At 48.7% G+C, this 13,713-nt stretch overlaps 1 protein-coding gene across 1 annotated transcript in view; it reads left to right on the forward strand.

The window, feature by feature from the left end:
• Nucleotides 1-211: 211 nt before the first annotated feature.
• LOC133103196 (NADPH--cytochrome P450 reductase) overlaps nucleotides 212-13,713 on the forward strand; it is a 62,657-nt gene continuing 49,155 nt past the window's right edge. The window contains exon 1 of the mRNA XM_061208532.1: nucleotides 212-306. The gene's annotated coding sequence lies outside the window, so the exon portion shown is untranslated. The remainder of the gene's footprint in view (nucleotides 307-13,713) is intronic.

Raw genomic sequence — 13,713 nt, forward strand, 5'->3', positions numbered from 1 at the left:
GGCTCACGGCTACTGCCCCCACAGGACTGTCAAAGGCGTGAGGGGACTCCCGCCCCCTCCGGGACTACGCGCTGGGCTCCGGGGTTCCTCTGCTGAGCTGGGACACTGAGGGGGCGTGGCCTTCAGGGCCGTACCAAGAGCGCGGATTCGCAGGGGGGAGGCCTGGCCCCATTGGGCCGGGTTGGGCGGAGCGGCGCCGCCGTCGGCCACGCTTCCACCCCCGCAGCCGGCGCGGGCGGTGGTAGCGCCTCAGTGGTGTGGGCCTGCGTCCTCCTCAAGTGTCCGTACTGCAGCCGGCCGACCGTGGTGAGTACGTGCGTTCGCTGGTGCTGGATTGGTGGGGTCCGGTCACCAGGACTCTGGGTGCCCGGGCTCCGGGGCCCGACGCCTTCTGGCCGCCTCGGCCGCCCGGGCCCTCGGCATGGGGAGGGGCTCTTGGGCCGGCTCGCTGCCCAATTCGCCCGACGCCGGCGCGGAAAGCGCGGCTCGCATTTCGGCCCTTCTTAGGGTGGCCCTTCCCCTCGAGCTGACCTCTCGCGGAGGCTTGAGGGTCGTCGTTTCCACGGCCGAAGGCGCCCTACCGGCCCTTCGGCGGAGGATCGGGTCTCGGCGTGAGAGGGCTCCAGCCCCCACGCCGCCACCCTTGGGCTAAGCCACTTTTCCTCTCCGAGCCTCAGTTTCCCCGTCTGTACAGTGGGCCTCAGGAGGCGGCCAGTTATTGGTTTCACTCACGTAGGACGCGCTCGATGAGTGTGGGTGGGACCCGAATCTGACCTCGCAGCATCAGGTGGGCTCAGTCGAGCCCGCCAGCCCTGCCTCTCCTGGGAAACGTTTTGCGTGCCGGCGGCATCCCTGGGGGACAGTGCTCCTCGCGGGCAGGTGCCTTGGCAGGTGCTTTGCCGGGCTCTGCTGGGCAACCGTGATACCCTTAGCTCGTGGGAGCAATTGGGAAAGAGGTGGAGGTCTTCTGGGCGGCGGGGGCACTTGACCTCGACTTCTTGCTTTTCATTTCTCGATGAGAGTCACCGTTGTGTGAGCCGGTGACCAGTACTGAGAAGTTTGGGGCCATTTCAAAGAACGTGGCTGCCTCCTCTCTTAGACCGACAAAATACAGCCTTCCTTCTGAGCTTGGCCGAAGTAGGGAATAGTGCTAAGACCAAGGGAGACGGGTCTGGAATGGGTAGTCCTCGGTTGGAACCTTGGCATCTTGGCAGGACACAACTTCTTGGAGCCTCTGTTTCCTACTCAGTAGCCCAGATAGTGATACAGCCCACCCTGTAGGCCCCCACAGGGTTGAGGTTCTGAGGCTCAGAAGAGAGGGTCTCGGAGGGTGACATTGAGAACTGTGACATTCCATGTAAGTTGAGCAGTTAACTAACTCTCCGGGATCCAGTGTCCTCACTGTGCAATGCTGTAATTCACAGGCCCACCTGTTTGGGGAGAAAGCATTGATTCATCAACCACTCACAAGTTCTGTCTACACAAGTCCCCTTTGAGTGGTCGTGGGGTTGGCTTGATCAGGAAAAAAGTCCAAAAGTCCCAGTTAGTAAAGCAGTGAACCCAGAAGAAATCACTTTCTTTTCTTTGTGTCCCTCTACGGAGTTCTCATTTCCCTTTTGAGAGAATGGTCAGTTCTTGAGCTTCTCATGATTTTCATACCACCTAGTTTAATCAAGTCTAAAAAAGTGGTCTGCATTTCAGAGAATAGAATATTGGCTTCCAGTTGGGCTGTAGTGTTGAAAACTTCAGAGTGATCGTTAACTCTCCCAAATCCTTCGTGTCTAGCACTTGAAAAAGTTACAGATAGGTTTGAGCACCTGGAAATAGCAACCTTGATTGCAGTCAGCATGAGTAAGGCAGGTGAAACTCCTGAGTGGTATGAGTTTGTAAACAATCATGAGGTGTATGAGGTGCTTGTTGCCAGACAAACCTTAAATTTTAGGACATGCCGGTGACTCTGAATTGATCCTTCCTTAACCCCTCGAACATCAGGATCTGAGTTCAATAAAGTTCACGTGTACTTAGGAGATAGACTATTTGAAATCAGAACTGCTTGGCAAATCCAGAACATTTACTTGTTAAACTCATGGAACATTTCAAGTTCATAAAAATGTAGCTCTTAAACAACTTTTTTTTTTTTTTTTCCTAATAGAGGCTCCTGTAATTGTGGGACTTTTCATGGTTCCAGAGGGCCCAGCTGCCCTGGCAACATCTGCTTCCTCATGCTTTAGGAAGGAGGAGAGCCCTGGATGGGGTGGAGGGTGGGGTGTCGGGGGACCTGAGTCCCAGCTCAGGCACTAGCACTGTGTGCCTTTCACCAAACCACCCCAGGCCCGGGGACCTCAGTTTAGTGCTATGGGATTTAACGTACACGTCAGATTCATTTAAAAATTAAAATGAGAAAAAAGTGAAATGGAGAAATGACTTTTTATAAAAATAGATTTTATTCTGTTTACAAAATTACTAAGTGCTCATTATTTTTAAAAATACTCATATCAGAAGGAGAAAAACAAATACCATATGCTAACACATATATATGGAATCTAAAAAAAAAAATGGTTCTGATGAACCTAGGGGCAGGACAGGAATAAAGACACAAATGTAGAGAATGGACTTGAGGACATGGGGAGGGGGAAGGGTAAGCTGGGATGAAGTGAGAGAGTAACATTGACATATATACACTACCAAATGTAAAATAGATAGCTAGTGGGAAGCAGCTGCATAGCACAGGGAGATCAGCTCGGTGCTTTGTGACCGCCTAGAGGGGTGGGATAAGGAGGGTGGGAGAGAGACACAGGAGGGAGGGGATATGGGGATACATGTGTACATATAGCTGATTCACTTTGTTATACTGCAGAAACTAACACAACATTGTAAGGCAATTATACTTCAATAAAGATGTTAAAAAAAAAAAAACTCTTATAGAAATACTCAATATAATAGTGAACATTCCTCATAGCCTTACACTGAGACAAAAAAAATTACTGCTAGTGGTGTAGTATATATTCTCCAGATATTTTTCTTCACATATAAAAACATTTATTACCTAGATTTTTTTTTTTTTTTTACTTAAAACAGCAGGAATTTTTTACTATTTAAATTTAAAACACAGAATTAAGATGAAACTAGTCATGCTGTTCTGAGTCTTGCTTTTTATTACTTAGCATGATGTCTTTCTATAGCACTATGTAAAAATCTACCTCATTCCTTTTTTAAAACCTCATTCTTTTTAAAAATGACAATATCCCAGTAACCAATATTATTGAAAAAAATGTATGTTGTTTGCAGCCTTTTACTGTTATGAATTCTGCTACAATGATTAGCCTTGTTCTTTATCTTTCAGCGACTGGACAAATATTTTTGCATAATGAATTCTTAGAAGTGGACGAACTGGAACATTTATGAGCTTTTAAATGTATTCATTTAACAGATGTTGATTACCTATGATATATCAGGCACTATTTGAGGTGTCGGGCCTATAGAAGTGAACAAAACACACAAGTCCTCCACGGCTCTGACACATGGTTTGTCAAATGATGATATAATTTCAGATTTAACTTTTTACTATATGTCAGATTCATTTGAAAATTGAAATGGAGAAATGACTGTTTTTTATAAAAATGTATTTTTTCTGTTTACAAAATTATTAAGTGCTCATTATAAAAAGTCTATTACAGAAATGTGCAATATAGACAGCGAATGTCCTTCATAGCCTTACACTGAGACAGTTTTCAGATGGAGAAAAATAGTACAGAGGAGTATGTGTGTTTGTAAAAATGGGGTGACTTTAAACGTCAATAGATATTGCCAAACTTCCCTCCAAAACTGATAATCTTGTTACGTTCCCACCAGCAGAGACTCATCTTTTTTTTTTTTTTTTTTTTTTTTTTAATTTTTGTCTGCGTTGGGTCTTCGTTGCTGCGCGTGGGCTTTCTCTAGTTGCGGCGAGCGGGGGCTACTCTTCGTTGCGGTGCGTGGGCTTCTCATTGCGGTGGCTTCTCTTGTTGCAGAGCACTGGCTCTAGGTGCGCGGGCTTCAGTAGTTCTGGCTCGCGGGCTTAGTTGCTCCACGGCATGTGGGCTCTTCCCGGACCAGGGTTCGAACCCGTGTCCCTTGCATCGGCAGGTGGGTTCTTAACCACTGCGCCACCTGGGAAGCCCAAGACTCATCATTTTTTAATTCATAATTCTAGGGCCAGTTGCTAACTGCTAATGGCAGAGATGCTTTTTTTTTTTTGGCCACACCGTGAGCAGCATGTGGCCTTAGTTCCTGGACCAGGGAATCGAACCCTCACCCCCTGCAGTGGAAGCATGGAGTCTTAACCACTGGACCGCCAGGGAAGCCCGTAGATGCTTTTATTTCAGGAAAATTTATGTGAGACTCTGAGCTAAGTTTGTATTAGGTATATATATATATGTAAATATATATATATAATATATATATATTATATATATGTATTTTTTAAGTTCTTCTGATGACCCCAAAGGCTGGTGTTTCCGTGCCCACTTCACAGCTGGGGAGGTCGTCTCAGAGATGAAATCACTTGCTCAAGTCTATGAGGGTGGAACTAAGGCCTCACATAGGGCCGTCTGCTTCCAGAGCCCTCCCTCCTCTTTTTGTGCAATGTTATCTCATTTTCTGACTGTAGAGGATTTTGGGGGGGGATGGGGGGAGGGAAATCTAATACATGTAATTGCTTAATAACATGATTGTTCCTCCTCGCTTCCAGTACCGCGGTGCGCAAGGATGTCTATCTTGTATCTCTCACTGTACATTTCATCATAGTGTAAGAAACTTAAATGAGTATCTTATACAGAGATAGACGAAGCCAGTTCTTTTATTATTATTATTATTACCATTATTATCATCACCACGATTATATAAGCTACAGGACAAAACTTGTTATCTTGTGCAGTTATCTGGCATGTAATAGAAATGTAGGCTCACGGAGCAGGTGGGGAGAAGCTCCTGGGTCAGAGGTAGCTTTCTAGCTTGTACAGGCACCAACTTATAGTGGTCCACACCGGCCTTACATTCTTCATCCGTCAAGTGTAGGAAAGAATCCCTGCTCCACCTGCCTCCTGGAACCGCTCAAGAGGTATTTATTTTCGGCAGTGAATTCTCTTTGTTTTTGGAAATGTTTCCATCCCGGAGAAATGACATTTAAAAACACATTTTTGGCCTTTAGGGTCTAAACTTCTGTGTTTAGGGCCTGGTTTAGCACTCAAGCACTCTGACGGGGAGAGGACCAAGCAAAAGTGAACAACGATGACAGAGTGTGTCGAGTTCCTTCTTGAGATAATGCGTGCGAGGCGTGTCCTCGCGGTGCTGAGCCTGCTGTGCGCGCTGGGGAGCACTCAGGACGAGCTGACTTTATTGGGGAGGGCAGGTCCTGCAAGGCTCCACAGAAGACGGGACACTTGAGTTGGATCTTGGAGGGTAGCTAGGAGTTCACGGATCCCACCAAGACACACCTGCTCTGGGGCGTGTAAGGGTGTAGGTTGACTGATGCTTGGAAATGACTGGGGCTTATCTGAAGGGGTCTTGTGAACCATGCTATGTGATGGGAAGGCTTTTCAATAGGTCTGTGATGTGACTAGCACGGAACAGTGTGTTCTTTTCTTAGGTTTGCGGACTTTCTTACTTCTCTCTGGATGAATTCATCATTTAGGAATCTTACTCTGCCTAAATCTGTGTTATACCATTTCAGAGCTCTACATCCTGAAAGTGTTTTTCCTTCCCCAGCCCCCTCCCCAAGTGAGGTGTTTACATTAGTTGTGTGCCTGCTGGGATGTGTGTGTGTGAAGGTGGCAGAGGAGTCCCATGGCGCAAACCATGGCTCTTTGCGGACTGGTGGCTCCTGTTGGTTGGGTCCACTGGAGCCAAATCCATCAGCCTCTGTTATTCCTGATGCTGGTTGGCATGGCAACACGCTCGGGGATGTTGTGAACAAAGCAGCTGGGGGACCTGGTCCTTCTTCTGGGTGGCTTGTGGAGAAAGCTGCTGACATAGGGGGCTTACTAGTTTTACTTATAAAGAGGTGATGTGGTGGGGGAACATCTAAGAATTATCCTTTAATTGGAGTGCTGGAGGGTGAGGCGTTCTGGTCTGTACGCAGCTGAGAGAATTGTACACGTGCTTCCCTGAAATTAATCTGTTTCAAAGCTAAACTAGAATAAAATGATGAGGCAAACTGTGGTGCCATCAGCCGTAGACTGTTTCTCAGAGAACTGGATTCTTTGGGAGATGACCTGTAGTAGGAAAATAGGATGGAAAAAGCTGAGTTTTGTCCCCTGGTTGTAATCACGGAGGAAGATGGACTCTATAAGGATACTGTGATGTGGGGTTGTGTAATCTGCTTCTAGGTGAAAATCAAGAATGGCGTTTAGTCATTTTTTTAAAAAATCTCCCCTAGTTTTGTCTTCAGTGCCTTTTCCTGTGGCCCTGTGCACCCCATTCCTTTTGCCAGAGCAGCCTTTCATATCACTTCTTCCTTTGACGCTTAGGTAAGAGCACTGTGACCGAGATAACTTTGATCCTCATGGCACACACCATCGTTGCGCCGGGTAGGCTGGGTCTGTACAAAGGTTGGAGGACTGGGTAGGAACACATGAACTCATGCTCGCCTTCCCTGAACCTGGTGTGCTGACGCTTGTTTCTATAGGTCACTTGGGGTCAGTTTTCAACACTGAAACCAGGGCTGGCGGTTCTCGAAAACACAGGAGAATGGATCAGCCAGTTGTGCCCGGTTTCTTTCAGAGGTGGGGTTTCGGGTGGGACTGTGGTCTTGTGAAGAAGGGCATTTGTTGGTTTCAGTTAGGGTTTCAGAACCTTTGCGATTAGGAAACCACATGGCATTACCTGGACATGTTGGACACAGTCCCTTATGTAATGTGACTTGCAAACTCTAAAAGGTCATTGAGCAAGACCGTCCCGCCTATCTGAAACCCCCACCCTGCTAGTGACCTCACCGTCCCCTGGTCCCCGAAGCTCTAAGGACAAAAGACATTTTCCACTTTCCCCTTGTCTTCACTCTGGGGTGCCTCCACCACACAGTCCCAACAGTTTTTAGTCTTTGAATCTCCTTCCACTGCTGTGGTCTTATTGTGGCCCCTGTCATTTCCTGCTGCGCCAGCTCTCGAATTGGCCTCCCTGAGTCCATAATTCTCCCTCCCCGCCCCACCCCACCCCACCCATCACTTCTCGTGATCTGTCCATGGTACCATTGCTCATGAAGCCCAACTCTTATCAACCCTCCTTTGCTCAAGAATTTACAGTCACTCTCACTGTCTTACTGTTTTCTGTTTATTTTTCCTTCTTCTCCGTCTGCTTCCACCAAGAATATGGAAGTGGCTTATAATAAAAGGAGTCTCATTCTCCCTATCCCTAATGGCAATATGGGGGTTGGAGAAAAATGTGGATTCACTGAGAACAGAGAATTCCCCATCATTTCCACAAGTGTAGACCAGCACATAGAATAGTGCCGGGCATGAAGTAGCCCTCAGAAATACTACCTGGATGAGTGGCGGATGAGCGATTATGGTTTCTCTCTCCTGAGTGTACTGCCGACCTTTCTCCTGCATATTGACTGAGGTGCCAATATTGGGTCTGATCTGTGTTTTTTAAGGTTATTCTAAGATGCAATATGAACTTTTTGTAGGATTTTAGTTTCCATCTAGGTGTGAAATTTTAAGTGTTTCAAGTTCCTCCTGCCATTGATAGTTTATTCAATAATTATTTTTTAATTGAAGGAAAGAAAGAACTTGTGTACTGCCCCTCCATCATAGTATTCTATGTCTTTCTGGATATTTCTAGATCAGTTACCTGGATGCCAAAAACATGAATAAATTTGTTTATTTAAAAAATTCTAATGAAATGAACATAAGGGATCTAATCTAACCTTTGAGTGCCTGTTGTATGTCAGGTATTTCATATCTCATGTGATGATCATAACACTGTGAGGATGGTCAGCAAGGAGACTGAGGCTGAATAAGCAATGTGCCCAGGGTCCCGTGGCGTGTAGGTGGCACATCTGGGGTTTGAACCAAGGTCTGTCTACCTACAAGGCCCATGTTCTTTTCATGGCTCAACGGGGTTTTATTTTAGGTTTGTTGAATTTCAAGGCCCACACCCTCCTCAGCAAAACCAGGAACCGTGGAAAGAACCTAGTAATTGAGAGAAGGCCCCAGGAGGCAGGTAATTATACCAAAAGACAGTCAAGGGAAGTCATTGTGATGGAGCACAAAATTCATCTCAGAGCTTCGTGGAAGGCAAGGAGAGAAGGACAGGATTCACAGCAAACATGATGGAAAAAAGGAAGCGCATCAGTTTATCACAAGAAGCACTTTTCCTTGGGGCTTCATATAACGGTCACGGAGTAAGGCAGGGGGCAGCAGCCTCCGTACTCAGCAGGTGTTTGAAGAGCCCCTCGTGTGTACCAGGCCCCCTGTGAGGTGCTGGGACTGCACTGTGTGTGGACAAGATCGACAGGATTAGATAGATGGCTTAGGCCAGGGTGGAGGGAATGTTCTAAAGAACAGAGGAGTTCACCCTTTCTGGGACCCACTGGGGTAAAGGCAGCGAACTTCACACTCCCTTATAATACTGTCAGGACAGCTGTTTGGGGGATGGGAGCCAGAGAATAGACCCAGAGTGGTGTATTTTATCAGGCAGGGGTAGAGCGGGAGAATCTGGAAGAGCGAGCGCAGAGAGACCCTTTGCCAGAGGTGGAAGGCAGGCAGTCCACAGTGGAGGCCCTGAGCGCGTCCTCCACGCTGTGTCCGGCTATTTTGCCGTGGAAGTTGGAAAGCCTGGCTTGGCTTCTTGCCCCTTATTGGGTGACTGTAGGCAGAGCCGGGAGTTCTCAGAAGGCAGCACTGGTTGTGGTTCAGTGCTCCCGGCTGAAGGGCCAGCATCCTGTACCAGCGGGTGGGGAGCGAGAGAGATCCTGGAGCTTTTGTGGATTCAATCATGCAGCGGGTAGATGGTGAGCTCTGTGTCATGCCAGGCCTCCTGAGCACGAGGGCTCCTGAAATGCAGGGCAGCCCCAGCCAGACACCAGCCCAGCAGTGCTGTCACCTGATGGTATAGTCAGGATATTAAACTGCCAGGTGAACCCCAGGCCAGGCAGTGAGGCGGCTTCTGTCTACAGCTTTGCCTTGTTCTACAAAGGTGGTGAAGGGCATGCAAATGGATGATTGAGTGGCTCTGACGCCAGTGGGTCTGGATTTGAATCCTGGTTCTAACGCCTGTCAGCTCCCAGACTTTGAAGAAGGCACTCTAATCTCTGTGCTAATTACAGCTCCTGTACCTCAGAGCGTTGCTGTAAGGAGGACATTAAGTAGTAGAAAGTCATAGTGTGAATGCTTCATACCTGGTAACGGCTGTTACAATTAGTATTTATTTAGAAAAAAATAGATACGATGGCAAGTGGGGACCTAGGGATAAGATAGCGTATGGCTGCTCAAGGCTGTTTGGATTTGTCCCGAGTTTCCTGATGTCCAGAGCAAAGCGTGGAGGGGAGGCACGTCAGGGGTGGGAGTGGCTGCTGATGGGTACAGAGATTTCCTTTGAGGGGCGGGGGTGATGAAAATGTCCTGGGGTTAGCTAGTGGTGCTGCTTGTGCTATGGGTGAACATACTGAAAACCACTGAATCGTACACTTTAAAATGGTGAATTTGGGGTGGGGGGGGCGTGAATTATATCTCGATTTTTTTAAAATAAATATTTATTTATTTTTGGCTGCGTTGGGTCTTCATTGCTGCGCACGGGCTTTCTCTAGTTGCGGCGAGCGTGGGCTACTCTTTGTTGCAGTGCATGGGCTTCTCATTTGGGTGGCTTCTCTTGTTGCAGAGCACGGGCTCTAGGCGCACGGGCTTCAGTAGTTGTGGCACGCGGGCTCAGTAGTTGTGGCACGTGGGCTCAGTAGTTGTGGCTCGTGGGCTCTAGAGCGCAGGCTCAGTAGTTGTGGCGCACGGGCTCTGTTGCTCTGCGGCACGTGGGATCTTCCCGGACCAGGGCTCAAACCCGTGTCCCCTGCCTTGGCAGGCAGATTCTTAACCACTGCACCCCCAGGGAAGTCCCAATATATCTCGATTTTTTAAAATCAGGTTTATCGGTCTCAAGTCTTTGAGCAGCTAGACTCTCACTAGTTCTGCTACTGAGTCCCCATCACCTCGAGCAAGTTGTGCACGCCTGCGGCAGACACATTCACTGCTCACGGCCTATTTCTGTCCCCACCCTCCCATCCCTTAGCCCTCTGGAAGTTAACCTCAGCTAACGCCCTGTGAGTGGGAGCGTGGTGTGTCCCCTCTGCCCTGAAGCGTTTAAGGTCTGGGACCAGTCCCTCCCAGTCTTCTCCCCATCACAGAAGCCCTGCAAGTTACGTGTTGAGTTGGTGGCATCACAAGGAAAAAGCTGCTTGAAGCACCAAGTCCCCTTAAGGAGGCCGAGAGCCTGGCAGAGACACCTGGCCTCCACTGGACATTGTGTAAACTTATGCATTACATCACTTGGGGCATAGGGCAGGGCTGGGAGGGGGACACCTTTCCCCGGTGCTGTGGTCTGTGTCCTCATAGCCCCTCCCTCACGCGTGCTGTGTGATGCGGGTCTTTTCTAACCGGAAGCCACAGCCGATGCACTGGAACCCGAGTGTGTCCCCACTGCTGGCTGCAGCCGAGTTCACAGCCCTGTCTGTCAGTGGGAGCATTCAACTCAGCCTCTGGGAGCATGTCGAGTGATTGAGTGTACCTGCCCCGAGTGACAGCGTGGTGTAATGTCAGGCCAGCATTTTGTCTTCCTCCCCCCCTAAGAGAACATGGTCAGGCAATCAAAAGCTCTCAGCAGCTCCTGGTTTAGTGCGGGTGGCGTAATAATCGTGGACACTTTTACAGACGCCGTGAGACAGTCCTCTATCCCCATGGGGTCTGGTTCTTACTGACTTGCTCATGCTGTTCTGTTGTGACCTTCGATAACCCCACTGCCCACATCCTACCATTTAAAAGCATGGTGTGACTCGGCAGGCAGAGATCGCGGAGATGACCTTCAGTTGGTGCTCAGACACACTTGATTGACACCAGCCTTTAACGCATGGCAGTGGCCTAATGTCAAGGCGAAATGCAGGCAGAGCTGGGGATCAAAACAGTGCCATCCAAGGCCCGAGCCTGGCGGTGGTCTGGCCTGACCTCATGATAAAAGCTGGCCCCTGGGAAGTGCGTGGCCACGTGTCTATCTGCCGTCCTCCGTCAGCGCCTCCATCACCATGTGTAGCTGCTGCCCGCAGCAGCCTTGTGTGGCTCTTGTCCTCGCCCCCCCCCCCGCCCCCCACCCCCAGCAGAGACTCCGTCTTGGCTGAAGGGCACCGTCTCCTGCTGGCCAAACCTGGGGTGACAGGCCAGCCTGGGAACCAACCGGGACGAAGATGAGCCAGGAGTTGGGCCACCCCCTTGCTCGTCTGCAGGTAGATGATGACTAGAGCCGTGACAGGAAGTGACAGAGAGGGTCTCGTATGGCCCTTAAATCTCCCTCTTTGAGTTGCTGGCTGTGGGACCTTCAGTGATTTTCTGGTTCCTTAGGTCTTCAAGTCTGTGTCTGTAAAAATGGGTGAAATATTTATCTAAACAGGCTAATCATAAGAGTCAGAAGAAAGTGGTTGTGTAAAGCACCTAGCGCGGTGCTCAGCACGTGGTGGCCGTGGGGTCGGTGCTGTCCCCGTGCCCGCCCCCCGCTTAGCGAGTAGGCAGCTTACGAGGTGCTGATGAGGACTGCAGCCTCTCTCTCCTGCAGTGCTCAGTGCTGGGTTTTTGAGAACCAAGGTACTTACTCGGGTGATGAGTAAGACATAACTTGAGCTTCAGGAGCTCATAGTCAGGTCAGAGAAGCAGACGGGGAGGTAACTGACTATAACCCGAGACAGAGGCTGCCAGATGCCGGAGCTGAGTGTGAGCGTGAAGCCGGCAGCCAAGCTTTTATGGAGGAAGTAGCATTCGAGTTAACCCGTTAAGATACAGCTTTGATGGCTACGGAAAGAAAGGGAAGACCATTCTTAGGAGGGAAAACAGTGAAGCAGAAACAGGCAGCAGTGTATGAGGTGTGTCTAGGGGAGCTGATAGGAAGGCCTCACAATAAGGATGCTACTGGATTTTTAAACTTTTTTTTTAAAACCAATTTTTGACTTACAGAAAAATTGCAAAAATATTGGGTTGGCCAAAAAGTTCGTTCAGTTAGCGAATACATTGTTCAATAAAATTCTTGGCGAAAATGAAAAATGTGTCTTTTATTTATTTTTTAATTAATTAATTTATTAGTTATTTTTGGTTGCATTGGGTCTTTGTTGCTGTACGCGGGCTTTCTCTAGTTGCAGCGAAAGGGGGCTACTCTTCGTTGCGGTGCGTGGGCTTCTCATTGCGGTGGCTTCTCTTGTTGCAGAGCACGGGCTCTAGGCGCAAGGGCTTCAGTAGTTGTGGCACGTGGGCTCGGTAGTTGTGGCTTGTGGGCTCTAGGGCACGCGCTCAGTAGTTGTGGCGCACGGGCTTAGTTGCTCCACGGCATGTGGGATCTTCCCGGACCAGGGCTCGAACCTGTGTCCCCTGCGTTGGCAGGCGGGTTCTTAACCACTGCGCCACCAGGGAAACCCGTGTCTTTTATTTTTACTTAAAACTGAATGAACTTTTTGGCCAGCCCCAATAGTTCAGCGTTTTCTTATATTTCTCACCCAGCTTCCCCTGAAGCTGGGTTAGCTTGTTAGCATCTTGCAAAATTATAATAAAGTTAGCGAGAACAGGCAATTAAGACTGGTAGAGTATCATTAACTATACACCAGGGGTCGACAAACTTTTTCTGTAAAGGGTCAGATAGTGAGCACTTGAGGTTTTGTGGGGCCAGAAGGTCTCTGTCACAGCTCCCAAGTCTGTTGTTTTAGCAAGAAAGCAGCCATAGATCATCTGTAAATGAATGAGCATCACTGTGTTCCAGTAAAACTTTGTTTTCAAAAGTAGTCAGCAGGGGGGCTTCCCTGGTGGCTCAGTGGTTGAGAATCTACCTGCTAATGCAGGGGACACGGGTTTGAGCCCTGGTCTGGGAAAATCCCACATGCCGCGGAGCAACTGGGCCTGTGAGCCACAACTACTGAGCCTGCACGTCTGGAGCCTGTGCTCCGCAACAAGAGAGGCCACGATAGTGAGGGGCCCGCGCACCGCGATGAAGAGTGGCCCCCGCTCGCCGCAACTAGAGAGAGCCCTCGCACAGAAACGAAGACCCAACACAGCCAAAAATAAATAAATTAATTAATTAAAAAAAAAAAAAAAGTAGTCAGCAGGCTAGGCTTGGCCTGCAAACCATAGTTTACCAGCCCCTGAACGAAACCCTGCCCCTCATTAGAGTTTCACCAGTCTTTCCTCTCATCTTCTCTCTGCTCCAGGATCCTACCCAGGACCCCGCCTGGCACTGAGTTGTCATGCCTCCTGAGTCCCCTCCAGTCTGTATCAGTTCCTTCCCCTTTCATAACCTTGATGCTTTAGGAGAGGGCTGGTCCATCATTTTGTAGAATGCCCCTAACTTTGGGTTTTGTTTTGTTTTGTTTGTTTTAATATCTTTATTGGAGTATAGTTGCTTTACAATGTTGTATTAGTTTCTGCTGTACAGCAAAGTGAATCAGTTATATGTACACATATATCCCCATATCCCCTCCCTCTTGAGCCTCCCTCCCACCCTCCC

Source organism: Eubalaena glacialis, chromosome 13 (assembly GCF_028564815.1).
Source record: "Eubalaena glacialis isolate mEubGla1 chromosome 13, mEubGla1.1.hap2.+ XY, whole genome shotgun sequence".
NCBI classification, from domain to species: domain Eukaryota; kingdom Metazoa; phylum Chordata; class Mammalia; order Artiodactyla; family Balaenidae; genus Eubalaena; species Eubalaena glacialis.